This window comes from Chiloscyllium plagiosum, unplaced genomic scaffold (assembly GCF_037043375.1).
Source record: "Chiloscyllium plagiosum isolate Xiang-an unplaced genomic scaffold, Cpla_swu_hap1 HiC_scaffold_27, whole genome shotgun sequence".
Lineage (NCBI taxonomy): Eukaryota > Metazoa > Chordata > Chondrichthyes > Orectolobiformes > Hemiscylliidae > Chiloscyllium > Chiloscyllium plagiosum.
In genome coordinates this window covers 49,148,939-49,162,321 of record NW_028270165.1, presented here as the reverse complement: position 1 = coordinate 49,162,321, position 13,383 = coordinate 49,148,939, and the positions used below count along the sequence as shown (strand labels likewise).

Below are 13,383 nucleotides of genomic sequence, written 5' to 3'. Positions count from 1 at the left end.
GTGGAAGATAATAATTTTCAGGTGGAGGTATCCAAAATTCAGAGAGGTGTCAGTTGTGACTGTTTTGCTCTTCTGTCCCTGTCAGATCCTGAATTAGCACTTTCAGGAGAATTAGAATGGAGTGAGAATAGAGGGAGAGAGAAAGAGAAGGATGGTGCTTTCAGTTTTGTGAAATAACAAAAGAAAAGAATGTTCTGCAGAAAGTAGAATAGCTTGTTCTGAATTTCTACCCTGGCCTGACAGTGATGACTTCTGTAATCTCTTTTCAGAGTATTTGATCTGAAGATGAAGTTTCAAAATCAACAGATGAAAGGCTTATGCCTGAACCATTGACTCTCCTGCTCCTCAGATGCTGCCTGACCTGCAGTTTTCTACTCTGATTCTCCAGCATTTGTGAGTCACTCAATCCATCAGGACTGCAACAATTTTCAACTGTGATCCAATTGGTTCCTGTTTCAGTACGTTTTCAGCATCAGTGGGACTGGAAGAGAGCCCCTACTGTTGCAGCAACGCACTGAGTGTGGAGCCTGAAACAGTTATCTGGCCTGGAAAGAGGAATTCAAGGCAGGGAGGGGACATACACGCGTTTGTGTGCAACTGTAGCTTCGGCCATGGAGAAACCATGGAAGTGTGGCGACTGCGGGAAAGGCTTCCGTGTCCCGTCTGCCCTGGAGACACATCGGCGCAGTCACACCAGGGAGAAGCCATTCTCCTGTCCTGAGTGTGGGAAGGACTTCAGTGATTCCTCTGCCCTGCTGAGGCACCGGCGGGTGCACATAGGCGAGAGGCCTTTCAGCTGCCCTGAGTGCAGGAAGAGCTTCAGCGATTCCTTCGCCCGGCTGAGGCACTTGCGGGTTCACACAGGGGAGAAGCCCTTCAGCTGCCTCAAGTGTGGGAAGGCCTTCAGCGATTCCTCCGCCCTGATGAGGCACCAGCGGGTGCACACAGGGGAGAGGCCCTTCCGGTGCCCCGATTGTGGGAAGGTGTTCACTCGCTTCTCCCACCTCGTGATTCACCGCCGAGTCCACACCGGTGAGAAGCCCTTCCCCAGCCCCAAATGTGGGAAGGCCTTCAGCGATTCCTCTGACCTGCTGGCCCACCAGCGGGTCCACACCAGCGAGAGGCCATTCACCTGCTCTGTCTGCGGGAAGTGCTTTACACGCTCTTCCGACCTGCTGAAGCACCAGCGGGTCCACACTAGGGAAAGGCCCTTCAGCTGCTCTTTGTGCGGGAAGGGCTTTACCCAGGCCTCCCACCTGCTGACACACCGGTGGGTCCACACTGGGGAGAGGCCATTCACCTGCCTCGACTGCGGGAAGGGCTTTGCTGTCTCCTCCACTCTACTGACGCACCAGCGGGTCCACACTGGGGAGAGGCCGTTTGCCTGCCCCGAGTGTGGGCAGAGGTTCACAATGTCCTGCAGCTTGAACAAGCACCAGCGGAGGCACCAATGCTCCTAACAATCAGATTCTGCCGGTAACGCTGCTGAGGGTCACCCCCAGGACTGAATCTCCTGCCCTTTCTGACAGTGGGGGTCGTGGGAGAGTTGGTAGGCTTTTTTGTTTTCTACTGGGGGAGTGGGGGTGGTGGCTCAGTGGTTAGCACTGCTGCCTCATAGCGCCAGGGACCCAGATTTAATTCCATCCTCAGGGTGACTGTCTGTGTGGCAATTGCATGTAATTCCCCCTTGTGTCTGCGTGGGTTTCCTCTGTGTGTTGCAGTGTCTTCCCAAAGTCCAAACGTGCGAATGTTTGGGCGAATTGGCCAAGCTAAATAGTCCCATAGTGTTCATGAATGTGTAGGTGTGGTGCATTAGTTAGGGGTATTGCAGAGTGATAGGGTAGGAGAATGTATCTGGGTGAGTTACTCTTCAAAGGGTCGCTGTGAACTTGTTGGGCAGAAGGACCTGTTTCCTCACTGTAGTCATTCTATGATTCTGTGAACGTTGCTTCCAGTGGGCGCTGCTGCTCATTGAGCCCAGGACCCGCACAAGCCTACGACCACAAGACCATTGGAGCAGAAGTTAGGATATTTTGACCCATCGAATCTGCTCCACCATTTGTTAGAGACAAAATAAAAAACTGCAGATGCTGGAATCTAAAATAGACAAACAGGAGGCTGGGCACAACAAGGCAGGCAGCACCAGGAGGTGGAGAAGTTAGCATTTCAGGTATGATCCCTCAGGACTGAAGAAGGGTTCTACCCGAAACGTTGACATCTCCATCAGAAATGATTTATCAGGATGTTGTTAGAACTAGAGGGCATAGGTTTAGAGTGAGAGGGGAAAGATTTAAAAGGGACCGAAAGGGAAAACTTTTCATGCAGTGTGGTGCGTGTATGGAACAAGCTGCCAGAGGAAGTGGAGGAAGCTGGTAGAATTTAAAAGGCATTTGGTTGGGGACTTGAACAGAAAGGGTTAGAGGGATTTGGGCCAAGTGCTGGCAAATGGGACGAGATTAATTTAGAATATCTGGTAAGCGTGGACGAGTCGGACTGAGGGATCTGTTTCCAAGCTGCACCTCTCTATGACTAGTGGTCCTGATGTAAGTTTAGAATTGAGTAACTTTGAATAATTCAATCTTGTTGAATTCACCTCCTGAAAGGTTTCAAATGAACCCCTCCAAGCGATATGAGTTAACTACGCCGAGTTGGATAAAGTATCCCATCAAGTTCAACATGAATGCGCAGTTGAAGAAGTTGAAGTCAGAAGTCACACAACACCAGGTTACAGTCCAACAGGTCTATTTGAAATCCCAAGCTTTGGGAGCATTGCTCCTTCATCAGTGCTGCTCCTTCATCACTTCACCTGATGAAGGAACAGTGCTTCGAAAGCTCATGAGTTCAAATCAATCTATTGGGATTCTCACCTCGTGTTGTGTGACTTCTGACCTGTCCTCCCCCAGCACCTCCACATCAGAGTTCACGAATGAGATCAGATTTTATTCAGCATGATTTAGTGAGATATTCATCTGGCTGCCCTTCTGCCTGAAACATCGATTCTCCTGCTCCTCGGGTGCTGCCTGACCTGCTGTGCTTTTCCAGCACCACACTCTCAACTCTGATCTCCAGCATTTGCATTCCTCACTTTTTCCTTCTTCATGTGGAAACTCAACATTGTCAGAGTTACGAAGAGACGCCAGTCATAGAGTATTATAGCACAGAGACAGGCTCTTCAGCTCAAACCGGTCCATGCTGACCAAAATGTTTGTCAACACTAACCTCATTTCCCTGCACTTGGCCCATATCCTTATAAAGCTTTCCTACCCATGTATTTGTTGAAACGCCTTTTCAATATTGTTAATGTACCTGTTTCAACCACTTCCACTGGCAGCTGTTTCCCCAGGCAAACTACACTCTGTAAATATTTTGCCCCACATCTTTTCTTCCATCGTTCTCCTCTCACCATAAAAACGCGTCCTTGGACTTGAAATCCCCCCCCTACGGAAGAGACAGCTACCATTAACCCAACTCTACCCCTCATGGTTTGAAAATATTGCCTCTTAACTTCCTCTGCTCCAGTGGAAAAACATCCCAGCCTATCCAGCCTAAATTCTAATTTGATAATAATGGCAGTGATGATTTTGGCTGTGTGTGTGTGAAGGATCTCTCATTTCTAAGCCAATGCTGTGCCTCTTAAGTTCACCTGATCTTAAAACGAATGGCACCCCATTCATTTAAAATGTCCATGTTTTCTGTGTAAATTCGGTGCTGGTCAGGAAATAGGCATTGGTGTCTTATACTCCCGAAGACTTCTTGTGACCGGGTTCATATGCTCTGTTTTGAGATGTATGAGTATATATTCAGAACAAAAGATTAATGCAGCCTTTATTCATGTCTCATTATTAAAAACACTTTCTCCATTTACAGATGTGATTGAGAAGCTTCTCCCAATGAATCTTTGACTGATAACCACATTTGTCAGGCTTTTGAAAGTCACTGCAGCTCTGTCACAGCACAGGGGAGGGCTCTTTCAGACAGAACGCGTCATGCAGAAAATTCTCCCACAATAGTCGAGTAAAGTAGACGTCTTTTTAAGACATTGTGAAAATTGAAAGGGTTCAGAAAAGGTTTGGAAGGATGTTGCCAGGGTTGCAAGGTTTGAGCTACAGGGAGAGGCTGAATACGCTGGTACTATTTTCCCTGAAGCTTTAGAGTCAGCCAGAAACATCTGTTGAATCAGGAAACATCTCTTCCTGCAGCAGCTTCAGACAGACTGCTTGCTAAAACCCAAACCAGGGGAAAAGAATGGGACAACTGCCCTTTCATTGTAGAAGTGGTTTAGAAAATAAAATGTCAAACCTTTTTCCCGGATTGTTGCCTTAGCCAGTATCTGTTAACCATTAGCGAAAACCTTAAACCTGGATGAATGGGAAGCCTTTTACAACCCCTCCTGAAAATAAACCAACAACGTCATCTTCTTAAAGGAGCAGCATGATCACAACAAAAAGCACCTGAACTGAAACATTTGTATCAAAGGGCTGTACAGTTAGCAGGACAAGAAAACACATTTGCAATTTCACCAATCAATTTAAATCAGCCCCATTGGTACCAAAAATTTATTAAATTTAAATCCTAAAGTTTTGACAACAGGACCAATCCTATCATAAAGAATTGGCGCTCTCTGTCATCTGTGTATTAGAGAAAGCATCATTTAGGAAAACAGAGAAGGACATTCCTGACAGAGGAATCGGAGGAGGCATCCCCGACAGAAGATGGCACAGAACATTCCGGAAGACACATAACCTGGTTGTAATCTGAGAGATTAAATTCTATTATGTGTTATCTGAGTGGGACATGTATTGATTGGAATAGCATACCAGAAGAATCTTGATTTATTCCAGAATACTCAGTAGTTAGGACGGATTTATTCAGTTTGTTAGTAATTTTGTTCATTTGTTTACCGTGAGAGTTGGTTAAATAAATTGCTGATTGTCAATTTTAAAGTGTCAGGGATTTACTTTTAACACTACAGCAGGTTACACCACTTATCACACTGACTTTACAGATTAAAGGACAACGTGCCACTCTTTGGACGTTTCGGTTTGAGATCTTGCAGAGTGGTGGGGCGGGGTTCAGCCTTCGCTTTGTAACAGTATTGATGACATTCTCTTGAATGCAATGGAGTCAATATTAACCCCAGCTTCTTGGTGTGGTTGTGGGTGAATCACCTTAATTTGGCTCCTGACTCAGAAACCGCACAGACAATCAAATGCTGAAACAATGATTTGCACTTCATTGCACGTAGCAACCACAAACAAAACCTTTCAAGTTCATTCAGCTTCACCACGCCCCCCCGCCAAACCTGGCTATCACCCAGTTGATGGCTGAATTTAACTGGGTTTCCACCGACAGTGCCCATCTCTGGAAGTGTCCAGGGGTTTGATGCAGTATTATTCTTTTAAGTACTGCTGCTGCTTTATCATTCTGGAGTTGAATTTTGGTGGCGTTTCCTCAATTTCAAATCTGTGGTGTGACTTTTTTTTAAGACTCTAACATCACCTCACATTGCTGGAGACCTCAGGTCTGTAGTTTACCTTCTTATCCTTGAGGGTTAGCTGTCTGTTTGAAACAGCCTGCCCTGCAATTAACCCCTCTATGTCAGGGCTTTCCTTCTACAGGCAGAATTAATTGTCCTTTTGTCACACCATTGTAAAATAACATTATCTTACCTGTCCCAAGAAACAACTTATTGTGTTGCCTCCTTCTTCCCAGGGATGGTTAACAAGCCATTTATCGTATTGAATCTGCTTTGCTATTCAATCATGGCTGATATGTTTCTGAACCCCATTCTCCCGTAACCTTTGAGCCCCTTGATACTCAAGAATGAGTGAATGGTGGAACAGACTCAATGGACTGAATGGCCTAATTTCACTTCCTGTGGTGTCACAGTTTGTCGTCAGCACTTTCATTTCTTGCTCCAGAAAGCGTTATTGTTGACTCGTGAAGTTTGGGAAGTTCTGGAGTTTACAAGTGCACACCACGCTCCTCTATGCCTCCTCCTCAGCCGTCAAGTAAAGGGAAGACGTTTTAGAACAGAAATAAGGAAAACTTCAGACAGAGAGTGGGACGCGATGGAATTCACTGCCCCAGAAGGCTGTGAAGGTAAGATCATTGAATATATTTTCTTGAATATCAAGAGGATCAAAGGTTATAGGGAGAATGGGGTTGAGAAACTTATCAGCCATGATTGAATGGTGGAGCAGACTCAATGGGCTGAATGGCATAATTTCTGCTCCTATAGTCTAATGATATGCTGATGTGTGGAGGGGTGAGGGTGGAGGAAAAGAGATAAAGAGGGGAATACAATTAAGGTGAAGCTGGATACAGATACATAGGGAATACAAGAATTGTACGATAAATTTCAGACCACATAGAAGCACTGGCAGGGCTTACTGAAGATCTACAATATGCTGCAGTTCAATATTACAAGCCCATAAACAGCTGCAAATCAGACAAGGTCTTTTCAGAAGTTGGACCATGAACGTCTGAAGTTGCTACTGCTCTTTCTCTCTCTCTCTCTCTCACACGCAATGAAGATTGATCTTCACCCAGACTAGAACTTCCTTCCTCTGTCCAAATATTTGTGAGCGCAGCCCTTTTTGTTGAAGGATGGCATGTTTTCTGATCATCACAATTAAAGGGGTGTCTTCCCCCTGATATGCAAAGGGACAGTCAGTCAGGGGAGGGCAGGGTCACGTCTTGTGTTGTTGTGTGGAATCTGTGACAGCTGCAACAATTCATCCCAACTCCTGTACTCAGTGCTCTGACTGATGAAAGCAAGCATGCCGAAAGTCTTCTTCACCGCCCTGTCTACCCATGACTCCAATTTCTAGGAGCTATGAACCTGCACCCCTCCATCTCTTGGTTTGAAATACTGCATATGAAACAGATTTGGTGCTTATCTCAAATCTAATACGGTATTTTATACTGAATGCCATGACTGATGAAGGCCAGTGTGCCAAAAAATTTCTACCTGTGACTCCATTTTCAGAGAACTGTGAACCTGTACTCCAAGATCCCTCTGTTCCACTACACTCCTTAAGGTCCTACCACTCACCATGAAATTCCTACCTTGATTTGACTATACAAAATGTAAGACCTCACACTTATCTATATTAAACTCCATTTGCCATTAACTTTAAACCAATGTCCTCTAATTTTGGACTTCCCCACCCCAAGGGAGAAGACCTTGCCTATTTACCTTACCCATGTCCCTCATGATTTTATAAATGTCTTTAATGTCACCCCTCAGCCTCCAAAGCTCCAGGGAACAAAGCTCCAATCTATTCAACCTCTTCCTGTAGCTCAAATCCTCCAACCCTGGCAGCATCCTTGTAAATATTTTCTGAACCCTTTCAAGTTTCACAACACCTTTCCTGTCGCAGAAAGCACAGAAATTGCATGCAGCATTGCAACAATGATGGAACCAATGTCCTCTCTGAAGAGGATTTTAAAACAATATTTATAACTACAAGCAAATCAGGTTAGTTGGGCATGACTTTCCCATAGCAGTTTGTTTTGGTTGTCCTTCATTAACCTATGCTTTAAAATATATAGGAAAATATTTTGAGGGATGGGATTGTTGCTAGCACGTCCAACATTTGCTCCCCATCCCTCATGGCCTTTGGACTGAGCAATTGGCTTCCTGCGAGAAGGCAGTTGAGAGTCAACCACATTGTAGTAGGTCTGGAGTGACATGATGTGAGCGTGTGCACGCGTGTGTACGGTTGTGAGTGGTAGATTTCCCTCCCTAAAAGAACACTTTCACAACACTCTGTAATGATTGGACAAAAACAACAGTTCTGGCAGCATCTATGAAGTTACTGTTTTGAGTCCGGTGGCCCTTCAAAATTAGGCTGGATTCAAAACATTAACTGTTTTCTTTCCACAGATGCTGCCAGACCTGCTGCATTTCCCCAGCAATTGTGCCTTTTGTTGCTGATCTCCAACAGCTGCAATTCACTGTCTTAGCCAATAATGGTTTCCTGGTTGCCAGTACAGAGACAAACTCTCATTTCCAGATCTTTTTATTCGTTGAAAATAAAGTCCACTAGCATCCATGATGGGATTTTAATTTTTGTTCTCAGAAGACCGAGATCTCTGGGCTACTTAACCAGTATCACTAGATCGCAATCTTCCCTTCACTGACAGTGACATTGACAATCTTGTCCTGAATATTTTTCTTTATTCATTCATGGAACGTGACACTTGGTCTCCCAAAAAATAACCAAGTGCCAATTCAGAGGGCAGTTAAGAGTCAACCACATGACTTTGGATCAAGAGTGACACATTCACCAAACTGGGAAAGGACTGAAGATTTCCTTCCTTAAAAAAAGGTTCTTAGTGAACAAGATAGGTACTTATGATAATTGATAAGATCACCAAAGCAGCGATAAGTTTATATTCCAGATACATAAATTGATTTCAAATTGCATCGGGGCCATAGCAGCATCAATTTGAAACTCCAGATGTTAAATCCAGTAACAATGCCCAAATGGCACCAACCCCCTACAATCTCTCGGCTTCCCAACACTGACTGGTCTGGAATTGACAGTTGATTCCTTTTCCTCCTGACTATTTACTCAAAGTTTGTGCGAAGATTTGTAGCTCGGGTGCTCGTTGTTGTGTGACCCCTAGGACTCATAACGGCACACAAACCAACAGCCACGCTCAGACAACAACTCACCAGAACGAAGGACCCGATACCCAACATGAGCAAGACGAATGTAGTGTACAAAATACCATGCAAGGACTGCACTAAACACTATATAGGACAAACAGGAAGACAGCTAACAATCCGCATACATGAACATCAACTAGCCACGATACGACACGACCAGCTATTCTTAGTAGCCACACACGCAGACAACAAGCAACATGAATTCGACTGGGACAACACTACTATCATAGGGCAAGCCAGACAGAGAACAGCCAGGGAATTCCTAGAGGCATGGCATTCATCCACAAATTCCATCAACAAACACACAATATAGCAACCACTACAGGGGACAGCTGAAACTGACAACCGGAAGCGGCAGGGTCAGACCACTATAAACACCGGAGGAAACATCAAAGAAGCGCTTCGCAGGAGGCTCCCAAGCACTGATGATGTCGCCTAGCCAGGGGACGAAACGTTTGCAACAAAAACTTCCTGCTCGGCGAACAGAATTACAATTTACTATTCAATTCAGCCCATTGAGTTGACTCTGCCATTTGTTCAGATCACGATTATTCTGGGAAACATTTACTCCATTTTGCTGCCATTTCCCCATAATCCTCAATTCGCTTACTGATTTAAAAAAATCTATCTCAGCCTTGAATGCACGTAACAACCCAGGCTCAACAGCCCTCTGTAGTATCACTTTCCACAGATTTGCTGCCCTCAGGAGAAATTCCTATCTGTCCTAAACATGCAATCTCTTATTTGGAGGTTACTTCCTCTGGTCCCAGACTCACCCACTTTTCCACGTCGAGCCTGTCAAGTCTCCTCAGAATCTTGTACATGACAATAAGGTTACCTCTAATCCTCCAACCTCTAATAAGCACAGGCCCAAACTATTCAGTTCTCCTCATAAGACGTTCTTTCCATCCCTGGTATCATCATGGTCAACCTTCTCTGGACTGCCTCCAATGCCAATATATCTTTCCTACAGGTAAAGGGCCCTAAACTGTTCACAGTATTCAGTTGTGGCCTGACGAATGCCTTACATAGGTTCACTATGACCTCCCTACATTTCTACTCTATTGAAAAGGCCAACCTTCCATTTGCCTCCCTATTACTCTCTGAAATTGGAAGAAGAGATTCGTGGACGTGATTCCAAATCCCTCTATTCTAAAGCTTTCTCCATTAATATTCAGTTCTTCACCTCCTGACAAACTGTATTACCTCATTTTCCCGTCTGCCAAGCTTTCGCTCATTTGCTTAACCTGTCTATATCCCTCTGCAGATATCTAATGTCATCCTCACCACCTGCTTTCACATCAACTGTCTCTTCTACAAATTTAGCAAGAGTACCGTCACTTTACTTATCCAAGTAATTCGTATATATATTGTAAATAATGTTGGCCCCAGCGCTGATCCCTGTGGTACACCACGAGTTACAAGTTGTCATCCTGAACATGCCCCTTACCACAACTGTGGTAGTTAGCCAATCCTCTATCCATGCTAACATACAGCCTCCCAACACTGTGGGCTCTTTGCTTACTATTTCATGAGATGTGAATGTCATTGGCTGTGCCAACAACTCTTCCCAAACACACCTTGAAAAGGTGGTGCTGAACTGCCTCTTAAATTGCTTCACAAATATGATGTGGACTGCAACAATGTTCAGGAGTGAGTTCCAGCATTTGGTCAATACCAAAGAAACAATGCGATATATCTTGCAGTCGGAAGCCTGTGTTCACACTTGTCTGTTCTTGGTGGTTGAGGTCATGACTTGGAAGATGCTTTTGAAGAACGACCACTCATGCAATCAAGCCAGACTGATAGATTGTGGCCCGAGACTCTGCCATTTTGACTTCCCTCATCAATCTACATTCTTTCCAGCGAAGGTTCAGTCTCAAACCGCCACGAAATACCATCTGTTACGGCTTAAAAGATAAGAATACACATGATTACCAACCGTATAAATCTTTGCCTGCCAGAATTATTTTCCAAAAGACTTTAATTAAACTGGGTGACTGCATGAAATGGTTTGTTGGTCAGACTATAATCATCATCCTCAAAGGAGACAATGCCAGTAATACCATTGAACTCCTCTTTTTGTTAAAAAAGGACAAGCTCTTGATTTATTTTTACAAATTACTGGCATTCACACCTGCACATTCAATGTCAAACTCAGACAACATAAATGAAATTACACCATTAATTTTGTTTTACAACAATCCAACAGATTAATTAATAATACACAGTGAATACCAAAGCTGATTAATGTGAAATTAAATTTGACTGAAAATGTAAAATCGAGATGAGAGATAACAAATGGGGGAAGGGCAGAAGGCAGGAAATGCAGCATCATAGAAGGTGCTCCACCAGGGAGTGTATTTTACCAACTACAACTACTAAATATAAACAAACACTCTGACATGATCCTCTGGTTTTCATGTAAACCATACTCCCATACAGTAGGTACCATTTAAATAAGTTAATAGATACAAGCCTTGAGCAAATCCAGCCTCCAACCGGGCACCCCGGTTCTTGAATCTCGGAGAGGGGTTCCCACTCATTCATTCAACAGGAGGCGGCTCAATTTATTGTAATGGGCACGGAGGGTACAGTGGTCGTGTCTCATGCTGAGGAGGAAGCTGTTTCCTCTCATTCAACAAAAGAGGACCTATTTACTAGAGGTTTTTTTTGTGGTGCAGCTGTAGTCTCCCATAGAGCCCTGAGGCTCAGGTTCAAATCCCACTGCTCCAGTGTGTGTAATAACATGACTTCCCAAGTCACGTGCCAATTGGCATAGGGATAAGAAAATTAGGGAAGTAAACACGTCAACCTGTTCAATGCTATCTCCAATCATTTCACTTCCTATCCCGTTCGTACTCCAGGAAGCCAAGCCTCGTTTAACGAAGGTTCTTTTTGAGAAGTGTAATCGGGAATTTTTGCACAAGTCAAGTTAAGAAAGCCTGGATCTCGCGCGGGAGACAACAATTGTAATTCTAGGCGGGGAGGCTGAATTATGAATTCACTAATAGCCTCCTCTAAGCGATGGAACAGCGCATGCCAACGCCTGTCTCTGTGGCGCAATTCGTCAGCGCGTTCGGCTGTTAACCGAATGAGTTGGTGGTTCAAGCCCACTGAGGGTCGCGGTGTTTGCTGTTTTTCCTTGGCTTCGAAGCTGAACGCTTTTAATGGGGTCAGGAAAATGTTCCCCAAACGGAAATCCTCTCCACAAAGGGGTTTCTGAATTGAATTAATGTCTAACGTCAGGGACTGTGGATTCTGAGAAGCCGAGACAAAAAGAGAAACTCGGCAGGTTTGACAGTACCTGTCGGAGAAAACAGAATTCTGAAATGTTGTCTCTGATTCTCTTTCCACAGATGTTGCCTGACCTGCTGAGTTCCTCCTGCAATTTCTAGTTATGTTCTTAACGGAAAGTTCATTTCACCTTTTGGGATGAAACACCTAGACTCGCCATGTGCAGATATTTAACCCTTTCGAATCACTGTGAAGTGATTGGATTCAAACAAACTCTGCGATGATTCACTCTTTCGCAGCTCCACAGGCAGACAGACCTGGGAAGTGAAGTTGTCAGTGTGGTTCTGTATTCGTGGACCGAGTGGTTAATGCGATGGACTTGAAATCCATTGCGGTTTCCCCACGCAGGTGTGAAACCTGCCGACTACAAAATGAGAAATGTCGTCGAAAAGAAAGGGGGCTTGCTCCCCGGCTTCTTCTTTAAGATTCAAATCAGTGGAGGGGGAAAAGTATTTCACTCACATTGGGACTGGTGGGAATCTGCTACACACTGCCTGTTCGGATGGTACAAGCAGATACCCGCAGAGCTTCGTTTGAGGCTGTGAGCAAAGTGTTTGGAAATGAGATTAGAACAGTGAGAGGCTTGAAATCGTGATCGAAATGAAGCAGGCACTTGAGGACAAGGGTGTTTCCTTTGCCAGTGTAAGATACTGCTTCACAAAGTTGGGCCTGTGGAAGGGAAGCAGTGACGGTGAATATATTTGGTTGTTCACCTTGTGAATGTTCCCATTGCTGCGCATGTCCGTGTTAACATCAGAACTCTGCAGCATGGTGCCGTAAGATACGCACAGGGCCGGGGCGCAATGGATGACGCATCTGACTCCACCTACCTGTTTGAAATGCAGCTCACAGCTTCTTCACACACCCCAATTAATCTTTCTCATTGTCCTGAAGCCGGCATACGGTTTGAATTCCCCATCTGCGGGAATAGGAATCTTTTCACTGTCTCGCGTCAGTCAATGTCCCTGAGAACATCGGAGTCAAGTCACAGCGCTGTCAGAGGAGGGGAAGCTGAAATAGCCCCACACGCTGCTCACGGGCACATTTTATTTTCCCCAACTCAACGCCTCAACCACTGCGGCTCCTGGGAGTGGAAAGGAAACAATCACCAAAACCTAGTCTTAGATTTGTGAATCTTCAGAAAATCAGCAAACGTTCATCCCTTCGGATTTTCTATCCTGGACTGAGAGGGAAGAGTTTTGTCACTCTTTTGTAGGACATTGTAAGTGGATGTTTTGCAGAAAAGCACCACAATGCAATCTGATTAATCAGGACCTGGATGTTTTCGGTCTTTGAATGTAAGTGTTGTGCTCAAGAACTTTGTTGTTCACAGTTTATAATACTTATCTTCCCAGTCCCCTGTTTCACTTATCGAAAATGTTTAAGTTGCGTCTTGTAATCCTTTC

General features: G+C 44.7%; 1 pseudogene; it reads left to right on the top strand.

The window, feature by feature from the left end:
• The first annotated feature begins 611 nt into the window (after positions 1-611).
• LOC148143968 (uncharacterized) lies at positions 612-1,508 on the top strand (annotated as a pseudogene).
• Positions 1,509-13,383: the final 11,875 nt, after the last annotated feature.